At 36.1% G+C, this 16,369-nt stretch overlaps 1 long non-coding RNA gene across 2 annotated transcripts in view; it reads right to left on the bottom strand.

Annotated features, from left to right (window-relative positions):
- Window positions 1–16,369, bottom strand: part of LOC107680764 (uncharacterized) — a 33,355-nt gene that overhangs the window by 1,431 nt on the left and 15,555 nt on the right. The window contains exons 2-3 of one of the 2 annotated variants that reach the window (XR_001633181.1): window positions 3,077–3,252; window positions 2,068–2,231 (exon numbers count right to left, since the gene is read on the bottom strand). This is a non-coding gene — a long non-coding RNA (uncharacterized LOC107680764). The remainder of the gene's footprint in view (window positions 1–2,067; window positions 2,232–3,076; window positions 3,253–16,369) is intronic. The other variant, XR_001633182.1, reaches the window with a different exon arrangement.

Below are 16,369 nucleotides of genomic sequence, written 5' to 3'. Positions count from 1 at the left end.
GGCTCTTCTATGACATTGCTGTGAAGAACACCCTTTTGGAAGCTATATTTTTAAGGGTGTTTTACATTTGTAGTTCAGTTCTCTTGGTCTGGATCAAAAAGTAAATAATACATTTAGTCATTTTTAATACTGTAACCAAAGATACAAAGCAAAAGGCATAAGGATACAGTCACAACCTTATTGGACAGCTTTTATGAGCGGTGTTCATATTTCAGTCAAACCGCACCAGAGTTTGGAAACGGACCGAGATTAACCTCTTCATGGGTTCTCAGTTCACTTGTTTGGTGCACAACAAGGACGGCAGTGTTCACACTTATTCAAATGAACAGCAGTTGGTTTTAATCAAACCAAACCTGCCAAGTGTAAACACGTTCTAATAGTGTATATATAGATTACTAGTTGAGCCATGATTAGCAATTTGGGTGAATCTCACAGAAAACATCAAGAAATGTCTGGATCATATCATCACAAATTCAAAATAAATAAATAAAGAATTTTTTTTTATTTTACTTTACAGCAAAGACAGTTGAACATAATGTTGAAAATAATTTAAAAATAATTATAAAAATACTGTTACTGCAAAATAATCTATTTATTGATTGATTGATTGATTTTGTAGTGTAATATAGCCCAGACATTTCTTTGGTTGACCCATTTGCCTTTTATGCATGTGCAGTTTTACAAATGCAATTCAATACATTGTATACATTAACTTAGTGTGTTGATCACATCATCCAACAGTATTTCATTATTGAATAGCAACTGAGGTTTTTTTTTGTTTTGTTTTTTTAGAAAACAGCCGCTGCATTAGTGATGCTGTACATATGGAGCTCTCAGTGGTGCAGGTGTATTTCTGTGTTTTTATGGTCCTTTCTAATGAGTCCTGTGGCAGAATATTGTTTCACATTATGCAGGACTCTGTCAAGTCAAATGAATTGAGCGTGTTTATGGGAAGGGGTCATTGCCTATGACAAAGAATCTCATCTGGGGCTTTACCATACGCAAAATGACTCAAATTAGATGGTGGGTGATGTAAGCTCTACTAAAATCAGCGAGTAGCCCTCTGGGTCCTTTTCTTATTCTGGAGATATTGAAAGAGGTGATGGAGAGGTTACGGTGTGATTTGATATTTGCCTTATTATAAGAGTTGGTTTACTATACAGACAACAGCTAGTTGTCATTCCAATGCCAAATAAAGATCATATTTACTAGAATTGTTTTTAATAAATGCACTATTCCCACAAATGTTCGAACCTATACAGTAAGTTTGGAATTCATATTATTTGAAACTGATATCTGAGTGAATTCTATCAGTACCATTCCATTTGACATTTATTTTTTAAAGTTTTTTGCCAAACATTCTAAACGTTTTAAGGTTGAAGATCAGTGAAAAATACCCAATAATGGACTTCTGTTTCAACCATGTGGTCAAAAAGGTAATGTTAGAAAAATCTGAAATTAAAATGCAAAAACAAATAAAAAAAGGATTAATTTCTGCATTACAATCTATTGCCCAAGTTCAGTGTCCTCTTAATTATTTAATTGCAAGTCATGGGGACACAAAGCACAAATGGCTTTTTGGTAATTCCTGAGAATTACCCAAAAGCAGATGTGGTATCAAACCCCATAATTGCAGCATGTCTGTTGAGAGTAACTCTTGGAAATTCACTTTTCTCTTGGACATTGAACAAAGCCAACGCACCACCTTTCATTCAGCAGTTTATCAGAAATATCTCCCCTTGACCAGGTGCACGGAGCAATAGAGCAGCTCTCTCTATCAGCCAAGTTCAAACCTCAAACTGCCTTTTTTTGTGAATCACTGCAGTGATAAAGAAATCCCATTAAGCGTTTGCCAGTTTGTACACCCCATCAATCTCACTTGTAGCAGTGAGGAAGCCAAAGAGTGTGAGAGGCATGTGAATGATAGTTAACAAAGGTTGTTTAAAACCTATTGCATTTATACTTAAAAAGCCAGAAAGGAACAGCAAACACTCATTACTTTGGCTAAAACATATTCAAATATTCTGAGAGTAATGAGTGATAGGAAAATAGCCAGATGTCCTCTACCTGCAGCTGTGAGATCATCATCAAGCTGCAACAGGCAATGATAAAACAATACTGACATCTCATTGATTCGGCCTCATCTCATTGATTTGACTCCCATCATGTGCGTCACAGAGAGGGACTGGAACCTTTGGATCTGTCTGCATCTTTCGGCTCCTGCTGGCCCACTGGAGAGAAAGGATAGTAACAAGATAATAATAAAGGAATAGTTCACCCAAAAATCTAAATTTGCTGAAAATTTCTGGCCATCCAAGAAGTAGATGGCTGTTTCTTCATCGGAACAGATTTGAAGTAATTTAGCATTACATCACTTGCTCACCAATGGATCCTCTGCAGTGAATGGGTACCGTCAGAATGAGATTTCAAACAGCTCATAAATACATCACAATAGTCCACAAGTAATCCACACGACTCCAGTGTCCAGTCCATCAGGTAATGTCTTGAGAAGCAAAAAGCTGGGTGTTTGTAATACACAAATCCATCATTAAGATGTTTTTAACTTCAAAACCATTGTCTTCTATCCATAATCTTGCTTAATCCAGTGAAAATGTTGTCTCGTCTGAATCAGTGGAGAAATACGATCAAGTATAAGCAATGTCAGAAACCGTTCTAAACAAATATGTCGATGGATTTTGATGCGAGACGAAACGGGATAGCTTTTTCACTGGAGGAAGTGTTATTATGGATTATGGACTGATATTTTGGCCAGAAATGTAAAATGCCTTAATGGTGAATTTGTTTCTTACAAACACACAGCTTTTTGCTTTAAACAAGACATTAACTGATGGACTGGAGTTGTGTGGATTATTGTGATGTTTTTATCAGATGTTTGGACTCTCATTCTGACGGCACCCATTCACTGCTGAGTTTTCATTGGAGTAATATAATGCTAAATTTCTCCAAATCTGTTCCGATTAAGGACTCTAACTACATCTATATTTTGAATGGCCCAAGGATGGTCCACTCCAAAATTGCAAATGTTTATTTGAGTATGAAATAAAAGGAAACTCACGTTAGAGTTCAAACTCCACGGCACTTGGCAGTCATGCACAGTGAGAGCCGCACAGCAGGAGAGAATATGCTGTGATCTGTTCAGTGACGTCTATGAGCCTGTGACTGAACCTTCACTGTCACGCAGAGACCACTTGTAAAAGTCACATTTATTTTGGGATTCAAATGTATGCACACCTGAAAGTTAAATGACAAAAACACATTCATTGGTGAGGATCTAAGAAACTACTTTTTCAAAAAGAGAGATGTGCACCTGTGTGTGTTTACTACTGTCCCCAGAACTTAATTAAATCCAACAAAAGTTCCCAACATTGTAGAGACTTTATGTCCCCAGAAGGATAGTTAAACTTGAAATCACCTACATTGTGGAAACCAGTCACCATAAGGAAAAAAGCTTAATAAACATGCTAAATAATATCTTAATGAAGATCAAAAAATTCAGAAACATTTGGGTGAGGGTTAGGTTCAAGGTTAAGCGATAGAAAATATTAGAAAATATTATATATATATTTGCAAGGTGGAGCCCCTTTTTTGACCAATCTGATGGATGCTCTGTGTTTTGTTGGGAAAGCTACTAAATAAAATATTTATAAATAAAATTTAATTCAGAACGACATTTGAAAAATGCTAGTCCTTGAGGTAGAATCTTTTAGAGAAGTATATTTCAAGGCCATAATCGCTATGATGTTTGAGTCTCACAGGCCCAAGACGGCTGCCATCTGTGTCGCCAGCAGAACGTTTTTGACCTCAATTAGCTCCCGTCTCTCCCCAGCACCTCAATGACAGTCTACTTCACCACACACAGACAGGTCCTTGCTTTTACAACTCCCGTGAAGTCACTATGGTTAACAACAGTTAAATATATTCCTATCCACTTACAAAACAAAAGTTGATATCCGAGTTTTGATATCTTAGCTTTGAACATCTGAATGTCTGATCAAATACTTACTTCCTAGTAAGTAGGTACAACAACCCCGAGGTTCAATATGCCCCTGATTTTATTCGATTTATTTCTTTACCTAAACACTAAAAAGCAATTAACACTATTACAGCACTCGTCTAAACACTGTTTGACACTATGCACTCCAAAGGCAATCTTGATTAATGAGGTCTTCACCTGAAATGACAAACCATCAAATCTGAGGTAATTTCATATATATATATATATATATACATACATATATATATATATATATATACATACATTATATATATATATATATATATTTAACGTTGCCTTAATTTTTTTAAATAGTATTTATATATAGTATAAAAGTATAAAGTATTTTGCCATATTATTGCCCCTTATCACTATAGTCCACCAGGGGGCATTTTGCACATTTAGCTGCCTTTATATTTGCATACTTTTAATCAGAAGATCCTTTTATAATTTATTTTTATTGAATTTTGTTTAATCAAATTCAATAAAAATATATTATTGAAAATATTTTTAAATTGTCCAGTTTTTGGAACAGAAAAAAAAAATATTACACTGATGAGCATGTTATTTTTATATTGTTTTCTATTTGCTCCATCTAAATTTGGAGGCAGCACCCTGACCCTCGCCAGCTGTCCATCATTACCGTGTTTAGTAAGCCAGTTAATAGACTGCCTCTCAGATCACAGGTCAGCCACTCACATGAATTTTATCTGAATAGTCTCATTACATTTTTTGCAAGTTTCTGAGAGGAATTCCTTGTGCAGACATAGTAAGCAGAAACAGAAATGCATGATTGATTCACTTAAACGCAGTTGAAATAAATGTAAACATAATTATTTGCTTCCCCCAAAGTTCACACTTTTTTTTTTTTTTTTGGTGTATGGATTGTTTGTATGTTTTTTTTTATAATTATTATTTTTGATGTGTTTTTTCCCTTGTGGAGCTTGAGCTTGTGCATGTTCAATATGACCCATCTTTGTACTGAAAATCTTTTTTTCTCTCAATGATTTGTGTTTCATTGAAATAAATGACAGGATGAATAGATTTTAGAATGACATGAGAGTCAATATTTTTCATTTTTGGGTGAACTGTCTCTTTAATGGCATTTCCTGATATGTGGAATGTCTAAAAAAAGAAAAGTTCATTAAAGGACTAGTTCTAAATCTAAATTTGCTGAAATTGTACACACCCATAGGCCATCCATCTAAAGGAGTTTGTTTCTTTATTGGAACAGATTTGGAGAAATTTGGCATTGCATCACTTGCTCACCAATGGATCCTCTGCAGTGAATGGGTGCCGTCAGAATGAGAGTTCAAACAGCCGATAAAAATATCACAATAATCCACAGTAATCCACACGACTCCAGTCATCAGTTAACAACTTCTGAAGTGAAAAGCTGTGTTTGTAATAAACTAATGCATCATTAAGATGTTTTTAACTTCAAATCATTGCTTCTGGCCAAAATATGGAGTCCTCTATCCATAATACTGCTTTCTCCAGTGAAAAATCTGAATCAGGAGAGAAATATGCTAAGAAGAAGCACTGTCTAAACAGATACGTCAGTGATGTGAGAGGACAATAGAGGATTGACTTTTATTACGGATTATGGACTCATATTTTGGTCAGAATCAACCGTTTAAAAAAATGAGTTAACGATGGATGTTTCTCCTTGGATGACTTTATCAGCTGTTTGGACTCTCATTCTGACGGCACCCATTCACTGCAGAGGATCCATTGGTGAGCAAGTGATGTAATGCTTCATTTCTCCAAATCGGTTTTAATGAAGAAACTCATCTACATCTTGGCTGCGTGGGTGAATTATTCCTTTAATGCACTTGTTTAATTCACTTGTTGTTTAATTAATCAATAGTCATCATCACCACTCCTTTAATCAAGCTGCTGGTTTCTGGCAGAAACTGATGTTGATTTCAGCTTCAGTTGATTATCTGAAACCCATTTGTTCTCTCGCGCATCACAGAGTGCTTGTTTGTTCGTTGGACTTATTCACCTCGCAGCCCTCGTCTTTTAGCCTCTGCAATGCAGCAGTAGAACAGTAAAATGCAGGAAAATGCATTAAGGTCCGTCAGCTGCAGAGTTCAGTCGATTGGGAGCATTTATCATGAGGGTGCTTTCTATCTTTAGAAAGCCTATCAACACGTCAGTGCGGTCAGGACAAGCATCAAACACAGCACTGTCATCCGAAGACGTCCGTGTCTCCCGGCCAGGACGGAAAGAGAACTGGTGCGTCCGTTCGGTTCAGCGAGCTGATGATTGCCTCAGCGAGAGAAAGACCCACGGTACATATCAAATGGAGGATTCAGTCAAGAGGAACAAGTTAAAACAAAGCTTTTTGTTCAATTTCATCACAGAACATATCACAGGCTTCTCTGATCATTGCAGTTGCATAGCATGTTTCAACTGTAAAGTCAAAGTAACACTCGTCTTCATATTCTAGAATCTAGGTCATATTTAATAACTTCAAACCTAGCTTGTCTCCTCTACCCAAATCCTTTCAGTATCCAAAGACCATTTTTCTTGAGCTGTTGATAGGCAAGATGCATGCAGGGGTTAATTTCCCATTGTTATTTCTCATCTCATTATTTCTTGGTTTTCAATAGCCAATTATGCTTCCATTACTGCCTTCGTGGCACCACATCTCACAAACAATATGACATACAGCTCCTGAGGATAAAAGCCATAAACTATTATACACCTGAAATATGATTTTCAATAAAACCAAGATAGTCTTCAATATCTATTCAATACGTCTGCAGCACTCATTGAGAAGATAATGGTGATGAAGGATCAATGTGTATTCATCTCTCAGGTTCACAAGCCAATGGTGTTCAGAGCCATTCAAATATGGAATGTCTTAAAGGGATAGTTCACCCAAAGATGAACATTTTTACCATCATTTACAAACCCTCAACGCCATTCCAAAACAGCACGACTGACTTTTTTTCAACTGAACACGATATTTTGAAGAACACTGGGGTACACACAACATTAAAACATTTTAACAGATTTTTTTTTTTTTTTTAAACAGAAAAAATAAATAAATAAATAGTAAATACACTAACCTTTATACAAATAACATTTGTAAAATAAATAAAAATAATTTAAACTGTCAAAAAATATGAAAAAAAAGTGTTAGAAAATAAAAACAATTCTAAACCTTTTACCAACAAATGACATCACTGAGGACTACAAGATTTGTGAATAATATGTGAAATATCAAATAAAAAAATTATTTAATTGAAAAAATATTACTAAAAACAAATCAGGTCAGCTTGACGCATGCATTTTAGGGTTAAGTAATTAGACATGGTTAATTTTTGGTTTCATGATCTCTTTGAAATCACTTTTGTGTCTTTTTTCTTCAAAAACTTGAATAGTTCCTCTGGGAGGCATTATGGGAAGGCAGATAAATTATAGCCACGCTGGCCCGCGAGATGTATTTACGCATACACAGAGTAATTATCAATTATGCCCGAGTCTAATGAAGCTTTTACTCTCATCTGAATTCATTCCCACATGAACCACTGATTTCTTCTGTCTCTGATGCTGCAGTGTTGTTAATAGGGAATCTGCCTTTTAAGCGAGTATGTGTGTATATATATATATATATATATATATTACAGTATATAAATAATTATGACACAATCCTGAAAGGTTTTTCCTTTATAGATACTGTATCAGTGGTGGAACGAATTGATTAAGAAGTCGTGTTCAAAAAGGCTTTTTTCTTTTTAAGGAGGGAATCCCCATCTAAGCCTGCTGTGATTTCCTCCATTATTCTTTACTGGCTTATCTTGTTAAGAACTTTACTTTAGGAGAAGTGGAGCGCTGAAAGGGGTCTGTGAGTGCGAAAGTATTGAGTTGTACACTTTAGATGCACAATCAAACACTTCAATCGTCTCCCAGAATATCTGTCAACACTGGAGAACTGGAAATGTGTTTTACATCACGATGGGTCCATTAACTTAATGGACGGAGGGTGGTTGTGAAAAAAAAAATAGATGGGGAGTGTGTTAGAGGGACAGGAGGGGGCTGGGACAGTAACCTTTGGGCTTTTTTATTGGAATGAGATGACACACTCGAGCAGCTCTTAAATGAATGGCATCTGTAGTGCGGTTTCTGCTGAGAGGGTTGCCCTTTTCTTTGCAGCACGGTTCAACTGAAAAAGAAACACTGCCTCTTTTCTCTAAACACCTCAGAGTCGACCACCCGGCCGCACCGTGTCCCCGCCAGATGTGGCATCAGTGTACCTTTTCAGCTACGTTACAGAACTGCGATGTTGGGTCTGATCTGAGGTCCGACACTGGTGAAGCTTCCCGTTCAAAAGGTTAGCTTCAGTTCCACAAAAATACTTTTTAAATAGCGACATTGTCCGAATGACGCAATTTCATTACGCCAAGCCACGACTCGTATAGAACTAAACGCAAGTTCTCTAAACACAATTACCAGCATTCTTATCATTGTTATTGTCCAATTTGAGGACTCTAATGTTCATTGGTTCTTTTTGAAGAATCGTCTCGGAGCAGTTCATTATTTAATCATTTTTAATGTCCACGCACCATGCATATGGATGAGCTATGCTTCCGTAATTCCTCGCTCCATTGCACTTACAGAGATTGCGGTTTTAGAAATCACACCCAAATTGCTCTCAGCTTTCTGGCCTGATAACACCCAAGGACCTCATATCCAACACGGAGGATTTCCTTGTATCAACTTAAATGAGAAAGACAGGCGTCTTAAAGTGGACTTATCAAGAACGTACAGAGAAAATTTCACAGTTGGCCTACCAACATAAGCACACACACACACAGTTCCTGGTCCTTCACAGTCAAAAAAAACAAACTCTTCTGGGATTTTCATATTACACACTGCTTTGTAAATCTCTGTGGCTCAAAAGAATGCTTAAAGAGTGCTGATGTCATTCCTTCCATACTTGTGATTTATTATAATAATAAAACTAATACACTCGGTTTATATACATCCTGCTCTTCTGTTCTTTAAGGATTAGGGTTTAAATGGCAGGTATGTGAAACACCAAAGCTTCTGAGTATTCTTTATAACAGACAAAGACATTATGAAAGTGCAAATCTTAATATCATATTGAACAGCACACTACTTTTACCATTTCTGCTATTAATATTATGCATGTTCATGGGTGCTTGTTTATTGATACTGACCTTTTTTAAGCCAATCAACTGGGCTGTAAAAGCCTTGTGATTAATCACTTTGGAGCTGCAGGAAAACATTTTGACATGCCATAAAAACATCAAAGCAGCAGAGACGGAAAAAACAATCCATTTCATGCTTTAAAGAGTTCTGCTTTTTTAATAATAATATAAAACATCAGTCACTGGTTAAACATCAATAATATGATGAAATATGATATTTAGAACAAAATACATTAAAATATGATATATAAATATAAAATATATACTATTTATATATAAATATAATGGGGGGGTGTTTTTCTTTTCTTTTAAATTAGATTAAAATGCAAAATGAACATAGCTGTTTCTGAGATAATAACTACCACTCGCTGAATAAAACATGCCATGTGACAAGGTCATCTAATAATTTATAAAGAAAATTGTAGGCAGAGTAAAATGTACACTGCACAGTATTGATTATGTAGATACCATTCAATTTACAATATAGCCACACATACTCCAACTCTTTTCTTTTTCCAATTCTTTTTGCAAATACCTCTTATATTAATTATATTATCATGAATTATATCATCTTTGATCACACTGAAGTGACCACCTGCCAGTAGTTTGCCATATTAGAGGATCCAAAAAAGATTAAATGCCTTTCAATTTTTTCATGAACATACTGGATCTACAAGAGTTCAAGAGTCAATGAATTCCTTCTGAAATTCCCTGATTGGATTGCGGTCTCAAACACCTGCAGAAAGAGAGATAAGCTACTTATCTTCACAATGTTCCAAACCCCAGTGTTTCCGCATCCTTTCACACTGGATTATGGGGAAACACACATAAAAAATAGAATTGCTCGTTTACTGTTATAATTACAGCATCGCAGAGCTTGGCAAAGTGTTTTCTTATAGTCGCAGCATTATTAAATGTAAATCAAAATCATCAAATGAACTCAAGCAATGATTATATTTGTTTATATATTTTAGTTTGCTTCACTGTGTACTAAACTAGAAAATAACTGGCTTAGTTATTACCGTTTTCTTTAAATATAGCGTGGAGCCAGCAAAGTCCCTCTGTCATTCTTCCTCAGGGTAATCATAAATGAGCTGCAACTCCTAACGACTATTTAATTAGCAGCTAAAATGACTGAAATAATGAAAGGGATTTTTCATGGGTTGATCGTCAAATGAATGCATTAATTTACTCCATCTACAGTGTTTATAAGTTTACACAGCATTGCAGAATCTACAAGATGCATTAAAAAAAATGTAATGCTAAATATTAAGATCTAAAGCTATGTAAATATTTGAACAAGTCAAAATTTGTAAATATATGAATACGAAATTAAACACTAAAATTCTAAAGAATGAATTCAACTACAACTTTATCTGCAGAAAATACATAAAAGATCATAAATGGTCTCAAAAACATCTAACCAAACCTCAAGTTCTCCTCACATGTCTGGCAGCATCTGTTTTGGCTCCTACAGGCACAACACTGAACATCATACAGGCAGAGTCACGTTTACTTGACAGAAACTCTCTCTGACTAAATAAGTGTGTGGTTTTGTTGCACAATGGTGATTCATTTTCAAGGAGATTTTGTTCGGCAATGAGTATGGCTACCTTCCATGATGTATCATCTGTTGACAACAGTCTGCTGTGACGTTGGTTGTATGATTAATTATATGAGTACCTTACTGCCGAAAGGTAATTTCATAAATCTTTAGTTTGACAACATCAGTACACAGTTTCGTTATAAGTAACAGATCATGTCATTTTCTGCAATTTAATCAATAAATGACCTATCAATGTGACAAATTCCCCTTTTATTTAACAGTATTTACTAAAGCAAGCATCAATATTTTCACAAAACCCCTAACCGCAAGTATTAAACTTTGGCTTATAATTCAGCTTGCGCTGTTTGCGGGCTCGACTCATGCAGCTTATTGAGGAGAGGTGTGTTATGACTTTTCTACGAATTCAGAATTATGATTTTCACCGGTTGATGACAAAACAGATGAGCAAATCCCATTGACTTACACTGAAGAAGGAGCTTGAGAGAGATCTAAAGACCAAAATATCAGACTCAGAAGAGGGTTATTTTGTGTAAGAAACCAAGCAACCACCCAGAATACAATAGCAACCACTGACATTGTCTTTATTGACATTTATGGTTCTGTGAAGAACTTTAACATTGCACAGAAGGTTCTTCGTAGTAGAATAAGACGTACTTCACACTACAAAAAAGTGGTTATTTTAAGAAGCGTTTCACTGAAAGATTGTTTTGGAAATCTAAAATGGTTATTCTCTATCATCACTGCAAAACCCCCTTTTGGAAAAAATTTTTTTTAGGTGTATTTTATGCTGGATTTTTATATTTTAAAACATTTACGTATTGAAACGTATGTACAATAGGGATTTATTAGTCAGTCTGATGAGTCAGTAGTCACCCTATATGGGCATGTAGAGTCCAAATATACTGTAACCCCATCTGTTTATTGAGTAGTGATGAAATAATCAGCTGGTAATGTATTCAGATGAAGTTTGCTGTGGTGAATCACAGTGAGTAGCTGTCTAATGCCTGCTGCTGGCAGCCTGTTTAGTGCAAAGCGTAAGTCAACCAATGTTAGCCTTCCGTCTGGAGCCGGCTTTAGTGCACATGCTGTTGCCCTGATCTCAAGCTCTCACGGTCTCTCAGTTTCTAAAGCACTAAGCATGGTCATTAACCCTCAACATGGTCACTTTCCTGTATAAATGTACAATGGTTGATTTGGTCAGAGTGTCCAGAAACCCATGTGTATGGACTTAATATGACCATGAGAAAGAGGATTTAATGTTTGACCACAGTGCAGTCCAGCTATTTACTCTCATGTTGGAAAACATGCTTTTAACAACTTGTTAAATAGCAAAAGTAAGCCTGAGCTGTGGCAAGCATAACAGATACTATTTTCCTTAATTGGGGAACTGTTTTTAATTTGTTGGCTTCTTTAAGATGCTGCTAATGCCCTTTGGCAATGGCACCCTACATAAATATCATAAGACTTTTCAATTAAGTTTCAACATGACGCTCGTATTCTTTGATTGACAACCACTCCAAAATAATTGTACTCTTTTGCAGTTCGCCCTTGGCGATAGAAGTTGATATGACGTTGTTATACTTTGTCTATGTTAAGTGGGCAAATTGGCAAATTGGAGCTGTCTTGAACGTTCTAATAGTTCCACTGCATTCCTGCGTCCTAAAAATAGCTGGTCTAGACACTCAAAGAAAAACTTCTCAGATTCCACAAATAACATCATCTAAATATGAAATAATATACAGAAAATGTTGTGGGATTTGCATTTCAGTTATTTGCTTTGTATAAGATGCTTTTAATCAAACACTGACGTCGCTAGCATCATTTTCTACCAGCTGACCACAGGAACAGGAACAACTGAACCGTTGATGAACACTTAAGTTGATAATGTTCTAGGATCATTTCTGGGCAGAAAACGTACAATTTTCAGAAAAATGATGCTGAAGATGATTCATTTGCATCTATTATCTCTCAAGTGTGCTATCTGCAGTTACAGTGATTTTCTAGGAATTAACAAAAGAAAAACTCAAAGGAATAAATTACTGCAAAGGCGTATAAATCTGGCAAACCGTTTATGTTCATTGTTTGGTGAGTATTCATTAAGAAAATATGTCATTTAAATCCCACTCGCTGAAATAGTCTCAGGTATTTTAAAGAGCTAATCTGAACAGCATTCATCATTTTGAGTTGGTAGGTTCTGGTTTATCTTTTCTTATCTTATTTGTTTTGCAGCCCCATAAAAAAAAAGTTTAGTGCATCTTTATCTCTTCTCAGAAGTAGAAAAATATAAAGTAATCTGTTAACGTCATATAGGACCAATCCCGTGGGATTCTATCAGTGCGGTGCAGCTCTATTCATCAAACTGATTGCACATGATACATCTCTGTTTTCTCTCATGTTTTTAATGATACTGGGGATTTCTTGGGCCCTTGATTGATTGCATTCATTGTTGTGATGCATTCTTATCAATGACTCTGATTTTGGTTGACAACTCGGTAATGTTTACTTGACAATCAAGCTGATGATGCCAAGAAGGAAATACAGCTGTACAAGGACCTTTGGGAGGCTTTCTGAAATCACACAGTTCTGTCATTCTCAGAGCTGAATCAATGAAAAGGCTGATTGAGTCCTCAGACACAATGTAATATCATTACGAAATTGACAAATCTAACAAAGCATGCTGCCATCATCAACAAGGGAATGTGTTATGTTGTGATACTTTCCTTGAATATGTTACATTTTGGTGTCTCATTACTTTTTTAAAGCACTAGAGGCACAAATCCCAAATGCTTTTTATCTTGAGACTATTAGATATTGGTGATAAACTACTATCTAGAAAATTAAAATTAACCTAGCATGAAAAGTAACTAGTCTTAAACACATTAAATGTCCCCCATTAAAACTGGTAATTTGGGCCTGTGCCTGGATCAAACAAACAAATTCATACAATGTAATTTTACCATAATCTTCATATTCAATTATTTATTTTAATTACCAAAAACTTCATTACCACATTATTACCAGAAACTGCATTACCACATTATTTCCACCCATAATTAAATAAAAAATATTTGGAAAAATAATTATTTAACTATTATTTAATTATTTTTACATGCAGGGCTCGACAATAAGGACTGCCCGGGGTCAGCGTAAAAGACGCTCGGGATAGTAGAGGATTTGTCACTGGCCCGATAGGGTCACTGCTGTGTCCTCACGAAAGTTTATCATTTGCACGTGTTTTTAAAGCTTTGCCAATTTAAACATTCAATTGATTTAAAAGCATTAGAAGACGTGAAAAGCACACAAAGAGCGAAAAAGAACTCCATTCATCACTCGCCCCGAACCGAGTATCTCTTTCGCCTCTTCTTGCACTTTAAAGGGATAGTTCACCCAAAAATGAAAATTTGATGTTTATCTGCTTACCCCCAGGGCATCCAAGATGTAGGTGACTTTGTTTCTTCAGTAGAACACATATGATGATTTTTAACTCCAACCGTTGCAGTCTATCAGTCGTATAATGCATGGCAATGGTAACAAAATCTATGAGAGTAAAAAAAACATGCACAGACAAATCCAAATTAAACTCTGCGGCTCGTGACGACACATTGATGTCCTAAGACACGAAACGATCAGTTTGTGCGAGAAACCGAACAGTATTTATATCATATTTTACCTCTAATACGCCACTATGTCCAACTGTCTTTAGGCGTGCACACGGCATCCGATGCGTGAGGTGTGTACGTGCTCTGGCGTAGTTTACGCAAGCGCCGGAAGTGATCCCTCGCGCGTATACGTCACTTCTTGGATGCCCTGGGGGTAAGCAGATAAACATAAAATTTTCATTTTTGGGTGAACTATCCCTTTAACAGACAAATACACCTTGCCAATTTGAACATTTAAGCGATTTTAACACATTAAAGCACAAGAAGACACAAATAACAACTCCATTCAGTGTGTTCTGTGTGCACAGCGCACACATATAGAGCCGTGTCTCAAGCAACACACAAGCCCCATACTTGTGTTCTTTCTGCGTCTTCTTGCGCTTGAACAGACAGTACAATATATTAGACCCATAAATTGTGTTTAAAGTGACCGTGCCTATTTTACCAGCTGCTGTCGGTGTCCTTAATGTTAATTAAGCTTAAAGGGTTAGTTCACCCAAAAAGGAAAATTAGCCCATAAATAAAGTGTCTCACACGGCTCCGGGGGGTGAACAAAGGCCTCCTGTAGCGAATCGATGCGTTTTTGTAAGAAAAATATCCATATCCAAAACGTAATAATCACTTGAATCTAGCTTGCGCCAACAATTGTACACAGAAGCAGTTCCGGGGGGATGACGTATGGGGTCAGCGTTGCGCATGCACCGGTGCGCCTCATGAAACGCAGCCTAATTTTCATTTTTGACTGAACTAACCCTTTAACAATGATTTATCTATATATGCAATTTATACAGTGAAGAATATGCAATGTTATTTTACATTTAAGTATTCAATTTCTACTTGAACACCTACAAATCTAAAAATCTAAAGCATCTTTAATTTGTATCATTGTTCTATTTATTTATTTGTGCTACTGCTTGTAATTTGTTCATTTGTTCTTATTTGCTGACTGTTCACTTGTCTTTAATAATCTTTGAACTTTATATCTGTTCGGCTAGTTTTTGCTGTGGTATTGAAATTGGAATGGAGAATTGTAAAATTTAACTGGTATCTAAAATTTTGGTGTCACATAAGCTTATTTATTAGAATAACCAGTGTTCGAACTATACCGTGGACTTTGGGGGAGCCCACTTGATTTTTTTTTTTATAAGGGGGCGGTCAACAAACCTGATGCTTTGTTTATTTATAGTCTATAAACAAAGCATCAGGCTGTCTTTGAGTTCACATCAACAACGGTTAACGTAAAGTTACTCGTCGTCAAGCTACAGAAGAATACCATAATTCCACATCGAGAGTCACGCAGACCTATAACACCCCAGCCACAACACATAATTGCAAATAACATGCCTTACCTTAACACAGAATCGACCACAGAGTCAAATGTTTATATTTTTCTACGAATCTTTTAGTTAACATGTACTAAACATGAGTGGAATTTGCACCGCAGCGCCCCCACACCTTGATGCTCATGACAAGAACAGCATGTATAGTTATCTTTATTGAAGTGAATTAGGTTTAAATCACCGTCATGCATGAATGAATGATATTTTTGCAATTTTACACATAATAATCCACGATGATCACATTACACAAAACTGAAATTGCATGTCAAAATAACACATTGTCAATATTTTTTGAGACCCCCCAAAATTTCACAAATCACGTTTTCAGGGGAGCCCATGTCTTATTAAGGGGAGCCGAGCTCCCCCTAGCTCCCCCGTAGTTCGCACCCTGAGAATAACTCTACTGTGATAAATTAATATAGACCTGCAACCCCGTTACCAATTCTGGAATATTTATTTTATAAATTATATAATTAGTCATTAATTACTCACCCTCATGTTGTTCGAAACCCGTAAGACCTTCGTTCACCTTCGGAACACAATTTAAGATATTTTTGATGAAATCTGAGAGCTCTCTGACCCTCCCATAGACAGCAAGGGTC

This window comes from Sinocyclocheilus anshuiensis, unplaced genomic scaffold (assembly GCF_001515605.1).
Source record: "Sinocyclocheilus anshuiensis isolate Anshui unplaced genomic scaffold, SAMN03320099.WGS_v1.1 scaffold869, whole genome shotgun sequence".
Classification (NCBI taxonomy): Eukaryota; Metazoa; Chordata; class Actinopteri; order Cypriniformes; family Cyprinidae; genus Sinocyclocheilus; species Sinocyclocheilus anshuiensis.
The sequence above is the reverse complement of the archived record's forward strand: the minus strand, read 5'-3'. Positions and strand labels throughout refer to the sequence as shown.